This window comes from Rhynchophorus ferrugineus, unplaced genomic scaffold (genome assembly GCF_030347505.1).
Source record: "Rhynchophorus ferrugineus isolate W39M unplaced genomic scaffold, kcgeb_rfMv2 rfM8, whole genome shotgun sequence".
Lineage (NCBI taxonomy): Eukaryota > Metazoa > Arthropoda > Insecta > Coleoptera > Curculionidae > Rhynchophorus > Rhynchophorus ferrugineus.
Window position 1 is genome coordinate 6,959,661 of NW_027472587.1, and position 19,234 is coordinate 6,978,894.

The 19,234-nt window shown below is 32.0% G+C and overlaps 2 long non-coding RNA genes and 1 other non-coding gene across 3 annotated transcripts; all 3 read left to right on the forward strand.

The window, feature by feature from the left end:
- Nucleotides 1-5,084: 5,084 nt before the first annotated feature.
- LOC143201812 (U6 spliceosomal RNA) lies at nucleotides 5,085-5,191 on the forward strand. Its single transcript, XR_013007020.1, has one exon. It is a non-coding gene; the product is annotated as a U6 spliceosomal RNA (small nuclear RNA).
- A 9,760-nt stretch (nucleotides 5,192-14,951) lies between these two features.
- Nucleotides 14,952-15,878, forward strand: LOC143200945 (uncharacterized). The gene is made up of 3 exons (XR_013006853.1): nucleotides 14,952-15,066; nucleotides 15,477-15,558; nucleotides 15,637-15,878. It is a non-coding gene; the product is annotated as an uncharacterized LOC143200945 (long non-coding RNA).
- A 700-nt stretch (nucleotides 15,879-16,578) lies between these two features.
- Nucleotides 16,579-19,234, forward strand: LOC143200946 (uncharacterized). Its single transcript, XR_013006854.1, has 3 exons — nucleotides 16,579-18,032; nucleotides 18,097-18,346; nucleotides 18,549-19,234. It is a non-coding gene; the product is annotated as an uncharacterized LOC143200946 (long non-coding RNA).

Below are 19,234 nucleotides of genomic sequence, written 5' to 3' on the forward strand. Positions count from 1 at the left end.
AGTCTCTAGGTTTTATGGTGGTTGTACCACTGCCTTCGCAGCTTAGTGCTGGTTTCCGTTATTATGGGTTTGATAATTGCAAGACTTCCACGAATTTTAGCTTTGTTAGCAGAATTACTCAAGTGAATGTTGAGTTCTGATGTTACTTTTATTAATGTTAGCTCCCGCCGTACTGTTTTTATCGAAACAGTGTTACTCAGCTGTCGCTTTTGTCCAGATAGTTTTATGTTGTAACAGCATATACTTTAACAAAAAAAAATAAAAATCAATTAATAAATTCACAACCCTTTTTAATGCTCGTCACTGAAAATTTTATTCGACATTAATTACTTCTTTTGCGTGATTTCAAACTTTCATTTTTCAAAAAAACAAGAAACTTTCAGAAGCTTATGGCGACGCAGCTCCATGATATTCCTATTTTTAGTTTTGGATTCAACGATGTACGAATTGTTGATGTTAACACAGCTCAAGCGCTCAAAAAACTTTCAGATACTTACTAACTTAGCAGTTAATGTATCAACTGTTTATAGATGTTTACATGCGATGAAAAAGATCCAAAAGCAGGTAGCATGGCTATCATATTATTACTTGTCAAGAAGAAAAGAAGAGATTTTTGTAGCCTATTACGTCTGACGATAAAACGTACATTGAACGGCGTGTAGTATAAAAAAGACCAGAAATATGGCGCAACAAACGCAAATGATACTCTTTCCTAGTTCAAATAAGAAGTTATACTTTGCGTACTCACCAGAGATAGCGCCTTCTAATTACCACATTTTCATATCAACGCAGTATGGCTTGGCTGGCACATGATTTCGAAATGCTGAAAAAGTTCGAAAGTGGATGGAAGCCAAACCAACACCGTTCTTTGGACACGGTATTGCCATATTGCCAAAAATGTAACAAAAATTATTGAAAATTATGAAAAAGTTTATGGTTCATATAACAAATGGCCTAAAAAGTCCCGGGCGTAACAAAGAAAACGCGTTTTTTTTGTTCAAAATTGGTCTTTTTCATCATCGTAATCTCTCTAATTTTGCACCAAAATAGGCCTCAGTTTCAGCGATAACCTCTTCATTCGAGCGAAATTTCTTACTGGTAATCATTTTTTGAGGTCTATGAACGGCCAGTTGTCACAGGGAGTCAAATCTGGAGAATACGGTGGATGTGAATACGTTTTTGTTTTTGGTGAACATTGAGCAAACGCGGTACCCACTTTGAACAGAGCTTTCTCATAGCCAAATGCTCATACAACATAAAACCAATGCGTCCTTTTGATATCTTTACAGTGTTAGCTAATTCACGCAACTTTACTTTTCGATCATTCAAAACTATTTTGTGGACTCATATATGGTTTCTCACATTACAACCTCAATTAGAATTCCACTGCGTTCCGCATCATCGGTGTCTCTACGACACCGTGTTTGAAGTCAGTAAACCAACGTTTTATTGTCGTTTCTGGTGGAGCTGAGTCCTTATTACACTCTTCAAGCCACTGCTTTGTTTGAACGGTATTTTTTCCCATCACGAAGCAGTGTAAAATTAAAACACGAAATTATTTTTGATTCATTCTTTTGAATACAACAAAAGTAGTGTCACCCTTAGCACAATCACTCACAAACTTATGAGTAGAATATCATGAAATTTTAACAGCTTTCTTTTGAAGGTTTGTACTAACTGTTTCTAAGTGATTCTTTGTTGGTGTCTTCATACCTATTCCAACCACATGTTCTCCAAAATCAAAATTCAGCCGTCAAGACGAATAGAAAAGAGAGATAAACGAAAAGCGAAAAATGTGATTTGTATATCTAAACGCTAACCGTATATTTCGTCGACGATATTCGTCAAACTCACATGGCCGCGTCAATTAAAATTAATTGTCCGTCTAATTCGATACAAAATCCGGGACAAAACGGAACAGATTACCTGCCTGGTGGGCGTTTAAAGGAGCGAGGGCGTAACCTTGTTAAAGCGTACCCAATCAGCCAGCAACTTAAAATAGATATCAAACAATTAATCTACATATCGTTAGCATATTAATTTCGAACATGTGTGTGCCCGGATTTTTATATCGCTCTACGTATTTACGATCTAAGATTCTCGGTATTACTGATCCCCGCTGTCTTTTATTGTTATTGAAGAAAGCGGCACAACAAAGCAAATGCGATATCGTTTTGTCATGGAATAATACTTGGATTGATGGATTTTAAATGTTATACAGGATGTCTTAAACTACAAACATGGTCTTAGCACTTTTGTATTAAGAAAAACATATTCCAGTTTCCTAAAATATTCCAGGAAATTTTACGATTACTCTTCGTTCCAAAATACACTAGTACAGGGGTGGCGAACCTTTATGAATCAACGTGCCATTTTTCTAAATAAATGTTTAGTGAAGTGAAGTCATAGACACGTCCTTAAATAATTTTTACTTCATGATTATTGGGACAACAACAATACTAAATACTATCAACTGACAACCGTTTATTAATCGCATAAAATATTGTACACAGACGTTATAAAACGTTATAAAAAATATGTTACACGCCTACCTAATTGAAATAAGAAGTAATATGAGTGCGACTTCTATTGTTGCAGATTAGAAGACAAATAACTTATATTAGCATTGTACGATGATATTTTTACCAGAATGCATGCTGAACTGAAGTCATCTGTCAAACGATTTCTGAGCGAGTCTTTAATGATATTCATCTCTGAAAATAGTGACTCGCAGACATAGGTAGATGAAAATATGGTTAAAATAGCACGAGCCACCTTCTTCAAACAGTTAAATGTGTCTGGTAAGGAATTCCATGTTTCCAAAATTTTGTTATTGCATTTTTACTTTTATTGCTTGTCAATCTTTCTGTTTAAATTGATTCCAACTCTTTCCTTGTTTCAATAATACTGTGAATCCATATTGAACTGGACCAGAAATCAATCACCTACATTTTAAATTCTTCAATTCCAACCAATCGAACTAGGATAAGTCCACTTCATCAGATGTCACATCAGGTTATATAATGCACTTGACTGTTTTTGATAATTTTTCATACAACAAATTTCTAATCTAAACAAAATAATTAGCCGGCTTGGTGGCGCAGTGGTAAAGGCGATAGGACTGTCCCCCTACTGTTGCGATAGCCGCGAGTTCGAATCCTGCTGGGGCATGGTGGTAAATTTATGTTTGTGGTTGTTTAAAATTTGTGATTATTCTAGGCAAGAGCGTAAAATCCGACAAGAAAAGTTATCCCAGTCACGCCAGTAACTAGATTGGGTAAGACCGGATATCTTCTGGGATGATTTCCAAAGTTGGTCACTCGCCAGTCGGTACGCTTAATGCTGAGGATCGTAGTTCGGAGCTCACGTTAAACTTTAGGTCTAAGCCAGAAAGATAAATCCATAGTTGGTAAAGGAGACTTTAAAATATATTTTAAAAAATTAAACAAAAATGCTGTTATAAAATATAATTTATTTTATTATTATAGTAAATCTAATGCATGTATTATCAAAGGGCTTATATCAAGTCCTAGTTAGAGTTCTAGGCTCGTTCTTAGTTGTATCCCCTGAAGGCCTAAACCAATAATTAACAATTGTATATCCAAGTAATATATTTTACTTTCATTAGAGAGCATATTTACCTTTTACGATGAGTTCTTGTGTCTTCGGTACAGTGTTTCCTTGAAAAACATTTTGTATACATTTTTCTTGATAAAACTAGATTTAATCACTGCATTCGAATTGGGATAAGTCCAGTTTATTAAATGATGTCACATCAGGGTACATAATGAACTTGAAAATTCCTTGATTGAAGAATCAATTACAAAAATAAATTTTTCAATAACTTCTGGCTCTTCGTATATAATTTGGAAAATACTTGTAGTTTCTTGTAATAATATCGTTTCTGAAAACATACAGTTTACCTTTAAAGGCGCGAATGTGATCTACCATGACGATAATTGTTTTATTTGTACTTTGAAGCTTGACATTCAATTCATTGAATCGTTGGCATATGTCTGTAGAAAACAGCAATTTTGAAACCCACATAATATCCAACAACTGTGGGCATTGCTCAATTTTTCGGTTCAATTATTTATCTAATACTTCATGGTGGCGTGCCCAAAATGTGGTGTAGCGTGCCATTGGTTCACCATCCCTGCACTAGCATTTTATTGTTCTTATTGTTATTTTTAAATAATTATTACTTCCCATAAATAGGCTAGATAACTGTAATTGAATTGAATGTACTATAGATAGAATATTAAAAATATATTTATTTTAAAATTAAAAGTTTGGTTACTAAGATTTTACCAGAAATAAAAACACAACATTTCGAAATTCGCCATATTAAATCAAACGCCAATCAGAAACGGTACGAAACATTGACGTCACTTACCGTTTCCTAACCATCATTTCCGCATTTCAACGTTTGAACTTTTCATACATCCTCTATACGTTAAGTATTGTTCGAAATGTTTGAAACTTTTATTTACCATAACACACACATACCAAACTGTAAAATTTTGATAAAATCACAGTATTCTATAAAATATGTATCAGTAACCTTTAACCTGATGAAGTAGAACCCATCAAACAATTTGATATACAAGAAATCAGATATTTGATATTGGCTTTTTATAATTTAACCATGATAGCATTTGATAGACACTTATTGAAATCTTGTATTTAATTAATATTTCAGTCATTCAGTAGTGAACACGAGTGAATGTTCAGTGAGTTCAGTTAGAAGCAGATTTTCTTCTGACAAGATATACTGACTTCATACATACTTCTACGACTAAACACATCGCATTATATGAAATATAATTTTCCATATTATTTGGTAACTGAAAAAAGGAACAAAATAATTAGGGACTTATATACACAATAAACAAAACGATGAGATCTAACGTCAAATGTTATCAACAGTGTTATATAATTATACGTGAAAAACAAATAACGAGAGAGCTGATCTATTTATACAGTAGTCACTCGTTAATGTGAATAAATTCAAACTAAGTATAGTTCACATTATCAAAATGTTCACATTAACGAACTGATTTAAGTGATTTAAATAATAAACTGTACTCGCTTCGGGGGTACATATACTAAAGTTGGAACGATACAGAGAAGATTAGCATGGACCCTGCGCAAGGATGACATGCAAAATCGTAAAGCGTTCCACATTTTTTTTTTCACCGCGGAGCTGCTAGCTATATATATGGCTCTATCTGCCTCGGAAGTATCACAGATTAGCGAATCCATACTAGTAGTATCGGATTCTATGTGTTCCCTAGAGAGTTTAAGATCGACAAGGACAGTCCACCCTCTGGTCACATACATCAGAGAGATACAGACAAAGTTACAATTTAGGGGTGTAAGAATAACATACCTCTAGGTCCCCTCCCATAAAGGAATATCTGGAAATGAAAGAGCCGACCATCTGGCAAGTAGGGAAGAGGAGTCGATCAAGTTAAACGAACTGTTTAGCTAAAAAGACGCCAAAGTCTATATGAAACGCCTAAATAGGCAATTGACCTAATTAGATTGGGACCTTCTCATAAAAAACAATAAGTTATGGGAAGTCAAGAAGATCTTTTATCAATCTATAGACCATAATAACATGAGTAGACGTAAGTCAAGCGTCCTTGCATGACTGTGAATGAGGCACTGTAAACTGACACATGAATATTTGTTGAAGGGACAGATCCCGCCCTTATGTAATTTGTACCAGGTTCAACTTAGCGTCAGACACATCCTACTGGACTGTCAAAAATATGATGATTTGAGGAGACAACTTGAGATGCCGACAACACTGGAACAATTGGTCCAACCTGAGCAACTGAATCTGCTGATTGACTATCTAAAGACCATAGACCTACTTCAACACCTGTAACATATATTTATTATTGTGTAATTGAAAAATTTTATTGTATGTATTCTACTGTTTATAATCTACTGTGTAGTATTTTAAGCTGTTAATGTTCATATAATGTATTGTAATTCACCCTAAATAGCCCGAGAGGCCGAGGGGTTTAATTAAATAAATAAATAATTAAATAAATAATAAACTTTTTATTAAAAGAAACAATTAATACCTATACATATATTCATAACTTTGTAAACAAATATAAGAGATAATTATTTTTTAATTTTTAGTTTTTTAATTTTAAAGTTTGGTTAAAAGCTCATATAGTTTGCGCGTCCGTGACTACATTTCTAACTTCAACGGGAACGTCCATATCTTCGTCGGCTTATCTCAATTCCATAAATTAATATCAACTGAAGAACAAACAATGTTGGGATGCGTCATCTTCATCATTGGCACAAACTATTTCAAAGCCTTAAATATATTTCCAGGCTCTTTTGATACGACAAATGAAGTAATACATTTCAGTAAAATAGTTTGGTACTGCTTATTATGCTCTGGTCCATTGGTTGTACTAATGGAGTTATTAATGGAGAAAAATTGACACATTGCCACTCCTCAGTTACTGTACTAAAGGATGACTAGGTGCATTATCTAACAGTAACAACAAATATTAAATCGCAACTTTAACCGTATGTGTCATTTCGTCGAAATGTGAACAAAAATGTTTTTATTTCATTTAAAATGTCTGAACTTTCATGGGGACAACATGGGGATCGCTTTCGACTACCAGTGACGCCTTTGGGCCGAGCAATGTGCGAAAAACGACGGAGACACGAGCAAAGACAAAATAATGTTATTCCTCTGCATGATAGTGTTCGATCACATGATACAAAACTGGTGAAAACATAATTGTAAATATTAAAATTGGGGGTGTTACCCCACCCGTCGTATTCTCCAGACTTTGCTTCTTCTGATTACTACTTTTTCCGACATATGCATAGTGACCTGTCTGAGCAGCGCTTCACTTTTTATGAAGATACCGAAAAATTTGTGAATTTATGGATAGCCTGAAAAGATACATCGTTTAAATTGCCCGAAAGTTGGGAAAAATTGGCGGCTATCGATCGACAATACTTTGAATACATGATACAGATTTTTCACAATAAACCTATAATTAAAAAAATTTAAAACTAATTTATAAGCCTCATATTTTACCTACAGACTGTATACACATGTACCTTTAAATTATCAATAGAAAATTTGCGATTACCAAATGATCATCATAACTGAGAAACAAAACAAAAGCTTCTGATATCACTTCAGTGATCATAGTGGCCAGGATCATAGTACATGAATTTTTTGCTTTTCCTATTATCATTGACATTTATTCTCGTTAGAAGCGTTATTCGTTGTTTTTCCAGCTTTTTACCCGGAGGATATTTTTCAAATGATGCAGCATTTATTCTGGCAACATATTTCAATAAAAACCACTTTCATCGGCGTTCTCAATTTTGTTCTATTCCTAAGTCTATCTTTCCAAATATTAACACTGACAATGATTAAAAGAGTTTCTAATCAGAGTTAATTGAGTTGGTACAAGAATAACATTTAAGTTCAGTCCTTAAATTTAAGTTTTAATTAATATTTTTAGCACCCATTAATGAACGTTACTTTTAACGTTAGCATTAGAAATTTCATAATTATAGACAGTCGGTATAGAAAAATATTACGCCGAAAAAAACACTATTAACACCATCGGACTAAACAATATTAGTAGTTTCGATACCCCAAAACAGTTATAAGTGTTTCATTGTTGACACCACAGGGATCGGTCAACTAATAAAAATGTTAATTAATTTATTGTTTCATGCTAGATCCCGTACAAGCGGCTTTACATAAAAAAGAAGTTAGAAAAGAGGCAAGAAAAAACAACGGAGAACAATAAAATAAAAATATGAATGAAGATCGACGGGGGGAGACATTTTTTCGATCTAGTCATCGTTGGCCCATTAACTTTTTGTGTTCTCCCAGCGGGCGGTTTCACCTTTTAGCTTGTGGTCGTTTTTCGGGACACCGGGGTCAACCGCATGAAAGAAAGTGATCATTTAATATTGTTTATTATCGCTTCTATCCAATATCTAATTGATTCTATTTATTAGCACATAAATATGTAAATAATTTCACTTAAAATCAATTTATGAATATTATCTGTCATTGTTATTGTCATTACGTATTGACATTGACGTTGACATATGTCTAATTGGCAATATTTGACGTAAAAATGTCAATTAATCATTATTGAGTTTGACGTTGGACCCTGTATAACGTATTTCTACGTAAATACGTCGTAAATATCAATGCAGATCGTTCAATAACCAGAAATCATTTTAATATTATGTCTGGTGGTGCGGCCGGTGACAAAGGCGCTCTTTTTCGGATCGTTTCAATAACACACGGAGATATGTGGCTGTTATTCCCGCGTCGGTAGGTAGGCGACCGCGGTCGCATGCTAACGAGGTACCGAAATCTGTCGAAAAAGACCCGCTTCCGTCGTCGTGTAAGTCTTTCGCATAAGCCCGACTCGACGACGGCTACTTGATTGTTTTATTAGGTCTTCCGCGGGGATTTATGCGTCGCCACGGTGGATTACGTGCCCATGGCTCCCTTTCAACTCCCTTTCGCTCCTGGCACTTACATAACCGAATCCGAAACAACAACAACGAATCTATTATACGTAATTTTAAGTAAGTTTTATTCAAAATCACAATAAAAAATCAGTAATTTTAGCAAAACACATCTGTCATTGTCAAAGTCATCTGTTACTTGCCAATAGTGTTGACATTCTTGATACATATTTATTTTTAACCTAGACTAGAAAGAAGTGAACAAGATATAGTCTATACAAAAGTATTTTGTACATACGTCATTCAAATTTACATTTACATTAAAAGCAGTTAAAATGAAACTACCTACATAATTTACATAGATGGAACACATAGGATAAATAGAAGAAATTATGATAATATAATATACTTGATAAATATTAAGGTGTTTAAGGATTAATGCTATAAAATATATGACTATATGACATTTTATTCTTTGAACCTCGTGTCAGTTATATTGATTATTTACTTTATAGACCTAAATATTGAAAAATCAATAGTTATTTTAATGATTGTAAATACATTCATTACAAATAAAATAATTTAATTACAAAATAAATTACCCAATTGTGTTCGTTAATGTTTTAATATACGGGCTAAAGTCAAACCTCAATTTCTAAATTGTTTTATTCATACATCCTCTGTTTTAATATACAAACATGCATTACTTCATTTATCATTCCATATTTATGTTTATAAAATAAAAGTAAAAAAGATTATTTATATTATACTTATTATTATTTATTATACTTCGTTATAATGTTCAGTGGTGTAGCAATTTGAACGTATCAATACTTTGTTAATTATTGGAAATTAGATTTAATTAAATGAAATTGAAAAAAGGTTAGTGAGTGTTAGTTCTTGATATAGTTATTTTAATATGTTTTAATATACAGACACTTATTATTTTAATTAGTATTATATGTCAATGTAAATTTCTGATCTTATATTGAAAATATTGTGAAAACAAGTTTTAATGTTATATTATTTTTAAATTATTCCCTATACTCTGTTATGAAAAATACATGATTAACTTATTAATAACTAATTAACTAATTAATAACATACGCCACATTTTAATTTGGCTACATTTTTTCACTCTTTTTGAGTGTTCAAAAATGAAAAGATATTTTTGTTTTAAAGAAAATATTTAACAATAATGGGTCTGTCAACGTCAAGGCGACCTTGGGGAAATGTTTTGCTTAGTTCAATCAACGGTAGCGCTGCGATCGCAAATTTTGATTGGCTAGTTTAAATTCCTGGTGCCGCCACTAACATGGAACGTGATTGGCCGATCAAATTGGGTGAAGTCAGCATTTTCTATGGGCGTCCATTTTTAAGTTTGTCGTTTGAAGGTTTTGGTTTTTGTTTAGATCAAGAAATCTTCGTTTTACGTTGTGCATATTTTCTGTTTTACATTAATTATTATGAAGTAATAATATAAAAATTGATGACAATGCGTCAGGGTAGTAATAGATGTAGTGTACCGGGGTAAAAATCTACTACGGAAATTAGACATCGTTTCCCAAATAATGATCTCGTTAATTTTCAAAAAATAGTTTGATCAAGTAAATACAAGTTACCTGGATAAACCACAATGCAAATATATCAACGCATGGTGTCTATCACGGACATTTTAGTGAAAAATTTAGAATTACCCTTCCTTCACGAACAGGTATTAGGGTAAATGCATATCCAACATTGTTTTTATCAAGTACATATAAAATTATCTATCTACTACATGTCTGTTTATATATTGTTTCTTTACAGAAAATCAAAACCTACTTATGAAGATGTTAGTAGTAATAAAATTCAATTAATCTACCAAGTTGTTCGTATGCTGTCAGTGTGATGTCTCTACATAAAGAAGTCTTACAAGACGCTAATAATTAAGATAACTGGATAATTAGTAGTAATAATTACTACGTTTAATTGTAAAATATCCCTAAAATATTTGCAATACTTTAACTTTTTAGAACAATCAGTATTCAATAATTTTATAGTAGAACTATTGTATATATAAATTTGATTACCTTGTCAAGAAAATATTTGTTACGGTGCCATCAATTAAAAATTTAATTGCTACTTTTAGGGTATTTATTACCTTAAAGAAATCTATTTTGACTAAATTTACAAATAACTACATTTGTTTAACAAATCTTAACCAAGATTGCTTAAAGAATTTTGTTGGATCTATTAGAGGTCATGGAAGTAGAGACAGCATCCTTCACCTAGTATGTTCGAGAAATTTTTAAAAGGGCACATCATCACTTCTATTTTTTCACATCATTCTCCCGGAGAAAATTGTGAAGAAGCTGAACATGTTAGATAATTTATATTCTTTTTTAACGAGAGATCTAGTACCACTTGTGGTTGTTAAATCATCAGTTGAGTCTATATTTTCAGTTCCAGGGAACTTTGCTCTGAGAAAAACAAGAGTTTAATATTGTATTTTAGTCTAATTTTAAGCTATTTAACAAAACTTCTGAAAAAGAGACAACATGTAATATTTATCTACATTCTACATTAAGTAGTTCCACAGATTAAATACTCTAAAATCTAAATATCTTTAAAAAACATATAAATTTTTAGTGTTTCAACTGTCCAATCCATAATGATTTTCAAGACCAATTTGTAAAAATTATTATGCGATGTGATTGTATTTTTGGTTTAATAAAGTTAATGCAATATCAACAAGGAAGGATTTAAAGTTTACCTTCAATAGATCAAGATAAGTTAGAATTCTAATAGATCCCATAAAATTGATGGCACTAAACAAATATGGGAAGGCGTTATAGAAGAATTATAGATATTTTAATTTTGCCTAGAATAGAGTTCATAATTCCTTTTTTTGCTTTTTGTTTATATATATTTATATTATTTATACTTATGTATATTTGTGTAGGAATTTATTTTAATAAATTAATTTTAAAAATTAAAATTGATTTTCATTTAAATATTATTGGCCAATAAATGTGACGTCACAAAGTAATCAGGCGAAATGCCAGACCAATCAAAGCAAAGTATTTTCCTTACAGGTTTCTACATAACTATTTTAAACTAACCAATCAAATTCACGTTGTCAGCGCCGCCAATAATTGAACCAAACAAAACTTTGCCCCACTGCTTACTATTGGAGCAAACCGTATACTGTTTTTTATATACTGACAAGCCACAAATGTCAAAATAATTTTGAAATATTTTGAAAACTTTTTAAGAACTATTTTAATATATTATAGATGTTAACCTTAAAATTCTAATGAGTTTAGTTATTTCAAAAAAGGTTTGGAACAAAATATATTTAAATAACTCTATCAGGAAATTAAAATCGTTTTTATATCAAAAGCGTAAGAAAAACCACCAGAAAATGACATTAAATCTTATAGCGAGTATGACCCGTAGCCAACAGGGGGCGTAGACATGTCAAAGTCACGAAATTACATGTGTTTTTGTCACATAATAGATAGTAAATCATTTCGGGGTGGATCGGCCATTTGTCATCGAACTTTCTGTCTCTATGAATTACTACATCTTATTCTTAGCCTTGATATACGTCGAGTAGTTTCGGTTCGAGTCATTACGATTATTTATGGAGGCACTCTCCCGAATTTGGGACCTTTGAGCCTTTCCGAGATCGTCGAAATAAAATAAACTGTGCGGATCTTCCTGGTGATTCATCGATTATAATTGTAGTACGACGGATTTTTTTTTGTATTCGGAAACATTTTTATTCTCTTTTAACTCTAAGATCAGAATTGTTCCATTTTTTTCGCTTACATTGGCCTTCACATAGAACACATGACTTTACATGTAAAATGAACTTCAGTTGTCAATCATCATGTCAGTGATGTCAATTGTACAATATAATAACAGGTCAATTAAAAAGTCCCCAGCCTGATACATAGATGAAGCTACTAGAATTAAATCCATATATTTTTTAGTTAGCCCTAACCCTCAAAAGATGCGTGAATAAATTTGACAGCTGTCGGATCATTAGTTCGTGAATTATAACATTTTGAGTGTAGCCACTTTTGTTATTTTGAAAAAAATTGATAAAAAGGAATTTTACGTGTTGATAAAATATTGCTTTTTGAAGGGAAAATATACAGTTGAAACAGGAACTTGGCTTGATGCCGAGTTTCTGATTACTGCCCCAGGAAAATCGACCATCAAGGATTGTTATGTTAAGTTCAGACGTGGTGAAATGAGCACCGAAGACGGTGAACGCAGTGGATGCCCAAAAGAGGTTGTTACCGACGAAAACATTAACAAAATCCACAAAACAATGTTGAATGAACGTAAATTGAAACTGAATGAAATAGCAGGCACACTAAAGATATCAACTGAACGTGTACATCATATCATTCACAAATATTTGGGTATGAGAAATCTCCGTGCAAAGTGGGTGCCGTGCGAGCTCACTTTTGACCAAAAACAACGACGAGTTGATGATTCGGAGCAGTGTTTAAAGATGATCAAGCGTAACAAACTCGAATTTTTGCGTCGATATGTAACAATGAATGAAACATGGCTCCATAATTTCAATCCGAAGTCCAATCGACAGTCATCCGAGTGGACTGCATATGATGAACCCGCTCCAAAACGTGGGTAAACGCAACAGTCGGCTGCATACTACTTACAAAACGGTAGACTTTTTACATACTGACAAGACATAAATGTCAAAATAATTTTGAAATATCGTGAAAACATTTTACTTTATTATTGAAGTTAACCTTAATATAGTAATATGTTCAGTTATTTCATAAATATTTAGAAACATTTTTTTCTATTATGTTAACCTTCATATAGAATAAATGTGCCAATCGCCAATCATTACATCAATGATCAATGAACTGTTTTTTTTTATTTATTTTTTATTGAAATAACCAAACAAAATAATTTCAAGTACCCTCGTAAGAAACAAAACAATACCAAAATATATTCAAAGCGACGCCAGTAAAAGCGATTCGTCGCAAAACAAAAAGGCGGAAAATTAAAAACGAGATTGAGGTCCCGATCCGAAATCCCGTTCGCCTTTTTAATTTCGTTAAGTCAGAGGCATTATGGTACATTTAACGCCCGACGTTTAAATAAACTCACCCCTCGAGTGCCATAAATTAGTCGAGGAGTAAATTTCAGTGTCGAATTATGCAAATGTGACGGCCGAAAATTTCTGGAAACCCACGAGAACGGCACACGTCCTATCTTCGCTCCTTGTTGTTTAACCACAAATGTATTACCCTCGGGATACCGTTAAATGGGGCCCTGATTTTTACAGAATTGATGCAAGTTATTGATCCGGCATTTTATAAATTATTGTATTTATTATAATGACAATAATAGTATATCATATATAAAAATAAAAATAACATCAGCATTATTTATTTTTAATAAATTGAAATTCTGTGAGTTACGTCTAAGGAATTTGTTGTATATAATATATTATGAGCTTCGACACAGGTCCCTAATATTTGTAATTTAAAGAGAAATAATTTTATATAATATAGAATTCTGTTTCAAATATATATAATTTAGAATTACGTCCATAGATGGCACAACTAAGATTAAAAAATTAAGTGCATTTTTTATTGAACTAGTTAATTTTTATACAAATTCAACAAGTAATTTATTTATTTCTTACACGCACATTTCTTGCTATATGGCAATGTTGTATAATGTACCGTTACCTGTTTTATCTAAGAATTTTAGTCTTGGGAACTATCGACTGTGAACGACTATCGATTGTTATTACAATCGATTGATTAATGCGATAAACTTTCAATCAGTGAACTTTAGAGTTTGAAGCAACTAGTACCCTTTTGCGCATTACGCATAGTCAGGTATGCCAATATTTCGATAAAACAATAATATCGATTAAAATTCGAACGATACATAGAGTACTAGCAGCATGGCTCCTGTGCAATAACACACAAAATCCTGTAATCCTATAATCCTGTAAAACACGATAGCCGCTTCCCTAGATACAAACAAAGCTTTTCGTCCTACGTGTTTTATAAAACATGTTTTATCGTCCATTGTCCCAATTACATCCATGAGGTTTTAGAGGCTACATTTATAACGTGACGTGATGTTAATGACGTGCATTGGCTGTTTTATTGGAAAGACTTAAACTGAAACTATACATATACATACTTATGTTCTGGTTGTTTTCACTTTTTATTATATACAAATAACTTCTCTGAATTTTAATATATGCCTGTATATTGTAATTGTTAATTCATAATATTCTCACTGTAATAACCAAATTACATATATATATCGAGGCGATTTTAAATAAATAAATAAATAATAAGAAACCAGTAATATTAAAAAAAAATTTTAGTAAACCCACTATCGATTTCCGGGTATCGATCTTTTTCAGCATACCTACCACTTATTGTTAATTGTCAGAGTAGCGAGGTTATATTCTTTAGGTTAATGTTATGTTTACGATGATCTTCAATTAGTTTAATTAATTACTTCCGATTAATCAAGAATTAGAAACAGACAATACGAAATTGCGTATATAAAGTATGAATTATTAGTAAGATATTATAGTTTAGTCACCTAAATTTTGTACTAATTGCTTCATGTATTCGTTTAATTCATTACAAAATTCTTCAGTATTTAGTGAGTTTAATCTATATTTATATAGTATATTTATTATGAATTTTATGTATAATATTTTTTATAATATGTATTAATATATTATATATTTTAGAAATAAAATAACAAATAACTAAGTTAAGCTATAAATGTAATATATAAAAATATAAGTACAAGCAAAATATATTAGTTACTTTAAACTTTGCTTATTAAAATTGGATTTTAAAATTGATGGTTGGATAAATTCAGTAAAAATTAAAATCTTTTAACACATTCGACACAACAGGCACACTTATTACTAATGCTCTTAAACTAATTATTATTTATTCTTACAGATTTATATTTAAATCCGTTTGTAAGACCCAATAATGAGATTTATGCTATCAAACTTTAGGTTATGTATGTATAGGGCTATAAGTAAGCAATTTTTTAATATATTCATCTTATATTTATTACAACAACTATATAACAGTAATAAAAATAATTCTGTTTCAGCCTCTTAGAAGCCACTAGATAAATCAATTTCAGTTGTGGAACGATCATCTGTAACTAATAATTATAATGCTAAAGGTCATACATCAACGATGTTTTAGTAATGGAAATGTTCATCGTGATAACAAGTTATGTCATGTAGCTGATTTAAGTCATAGATGTAATAATTGAACAAGAACAATTTATGTTTAATAATCTATAATTTTTTACTTTATTTAATATTATATATTAATAATTTATTCTTATTTGAACTACCTTTATTTAATTTCTTTATACATCCCTGGAATCAGGTTAACCGTAAATCAATATATAACGTTACTTTTAAAGTTCTTGTTTCTAATATTATTAAATGACCTTCTTGACCTTGCTAATATTAAGATTTGTATATATAATTGTTATTCAATTAAATATTAATTTTGGCTTGTATTAACTTTTTGTTATAAATGTAAAATTGTTATGTTACTTTGAAATATATTTTCAATTAGGCATACATATTTTAATTATATAATATATATAAATTACAAATTGTGCATTAACGAATTTTAAGCATAATAAATATTTGCTTCAATATTTTAAAGTTAATTTTCTAGATTTAAACCCTAATATAACCGCTAAAATAATGAAAGTTTTAGAAATACTGGGAGTATATTTAAATAATAAAAAATCTGAAATATTTCTCAAAAATTCAAAGCTTAAGATGATTAAATCCATTTAAATTAATTTATTTTGTATCTACTTTTTAATTTAATAAATAATATTATTTGCACGCCCCTGAGTAAAAATTCAAAGTTTGTTCAAAATGATTTTAAAAACCACACTATAAAAAATGCATATTTACTGCTTGTAAGGAAAACCAGTGTGCCATGAATTTTTTTGAACCCTGTGATTTGCGTACTGTGTTGCCAAAATTGCATTTTCTATTTGTCATTATGCATAATTACTTTTTTTAAACAAATTAAATTTATTTTTATATTAAACGAAATTGAATACGTTTACACCGTCTTTTATTTGTTTAATATCGGCTCGGCTGGATATACCTGAAATATTAATACCAAATGTTTTTCATTATGTTGAATTTAATTATCAACATCTTTCCGGTGTTGCTGACAACGGCGCACTTCGATGTTGAATTAGGATCGTACTTCATCTCTCTTCCTTCATAATTCTATGAGTTGCGGCTCGATGCCGTCGCTCCATGCAACCGTTTCGATTACTTTTTTCTTAAAAATGCAGTAATTTTAACCGAATTCGTATTATATAGTGATTTGCTGTGCTCTCCAACGGGTAAGTTGATATTTCTTCATATTTAGTAATATAATTGATCTTATCCATCGTTGGGTCAACGCGAAATTGACATGCGTCGGAATAATTTTCCGGATTTCGTATGCATTTCTACTATATTGTCATTTTTTTTTATATTTTCAGGTACGGGAAAAATCAAAGTAACCTCGTGTACTGCGCGCGTGACCTCCTGGGTGCATTAATGCGGCTGACGAGCCTGGATCGTCCTAGTCTTGGTGCACATTATCATTCCCTTGGTAGCAGGCCATTGCAGACTTTGATACGTTGTATGATATCGCCCGTTGCTTCGGCAACTTCTAGTTGATCGCCTTGCGGGTCTCCTACAGCTGGGGACCCGGAAGTTCGACCAATAGATGATGAGTGGGCTAGTATGGGTTGTCATTGGTGGTGGTTCGATAGATCTTCGTTCTTCCTTTTCCGGTGATAATGTGGGACTCGGCGGTCATCAGGTCTAGTCACGCGAACAATTCGTTGAAGATTTTTGCCCAGGATGCCGGGAGGCCCGTGGTGACCATCCGGATTGTGCATTAACATACCCAGAGTCACGACCCTCGGCGCGGTAAAATCATTAATTGTTTTTTTTATTCTCTTTTTTTGGCGATCATAAATTTTTTTACACTAATTCAAATAAAAACAGTTTTGACGCCGGTTCAGTTCTGACAATGATCAGTATGTGGCTAGTTTTTCCGTGGAAATCAGTTTCCATTGCTAAATTGGCTTCAGACAGTTCGTTGTTTTGATCTGGGCTAGAGTCGAAACTTCTTAATCGGAGCCAGCATATCCCCGCATCTTCTTCAGAAAAGTGAGGTGAGTTTTTCTCTCATATTTCTAATATATCACAATATATATTTAAGTTAATATCGTTTTATATTTATTCTAGGACATTTTGAGTGTGGAGCGTGAGTGTTTACGGTGCCAGTAAAATGTGGTCCAACCCTCGAGAGAATAAGGGTCCCGTCGACCCCGATATCGTGTCATTCATTATTTTTGTAGGGATCGTCGGAATTCCTTAAAAAATCTCAAGCACCCGAAGTGCACGTTACTTTTATATTGTGGTAGGACTGAAGCAAACAAGGCGAAAAAATATGGTAGATCAGGTAAATTCCAGTTTATTGTATATTTTTGTATCCAGTTTTAATATTGAACTTTGATTTGTTACAGATGGATGCACAAATAAAGTCGCGTCGCCGTTGCAGGCTGGTACTATAACAGTTTTCAATGAATAGATAGTGATGATCATCATCTGCTAACTGTCCAACGAAAATTATTTCATTACTGACATTTTCGAACACCTTCCATGGGATATTTGTTTCTTGGAATCGTGTTCAAAGAAGTCCGTAAATAGTACTGGCTTGGAACAAACTTGTTGGGGACCACAGCTGGATTAAAACTAACTTCCAGATGCCTCAAGGTACTTTTCTCGTTTTTACGTTGTAAGTAAAATATTATCCGCAAGATTTAACTTATTAGACTGAATGGAAACGGTTTCTGGATTTCGCCTTTTTATTTAAAATTCTGATCGTGTTGGATAGTATTAATTTTATGATGTATTTATATGACAGTTATTTTCAGTGTTTTAATGATAACTTATAATATGATTTTTCTTGTTTTAGGTAAGTGAGCGGTATACTAATTGGATTTGAACGCGATTCCTACGTCTAATTTAGTAATTAATGTGACTAAATGTGAATGAAGTGGGTGACTGTAGAAGAATAAAAACACAGGTAGGATAAATATAAATAATTATGCAAAATATTGAGATCATTTTTAGAAATAGGTAAACCATATATATGAGCGATGGTAAGAGGTATAATCTTTAATTATATTTCAGCTAGGTCAGATAAATCTTTGATCAATAGTTTAATAATAAGTTTTCTTTATTTTTATTTTCTTTCAGAAATATATGGCATTTACAGCAATAGCATAATATGGAAACCACCAATAACGTTACTTTTATTTGCCATTTTAGGGTATTATATTACTCTGAGGTTTACACGTAGTTCCAGTTGATGCACCTCTGCTAAATTTTCTTTTAATGGGTTTATTTTCATGTGAGTCATAAAATTTATGATCATGTTACAATGTACACACATTTAGGATATTAGGTATATCATCTTTGCTCAGGTTTTGCCCAAAAGATTCTTTCAATCCAGATTTTTAACAATTAATTAATTTATATGTGAACTTTATTTTTTGTTTACATTCTTCATTTTATAATTTTGGGTACCAGAAATTCTATACTGCTGACCAATGCTAGTTATGACATCATCCTGTGTTTTGATGCATTTAGTATAACAAT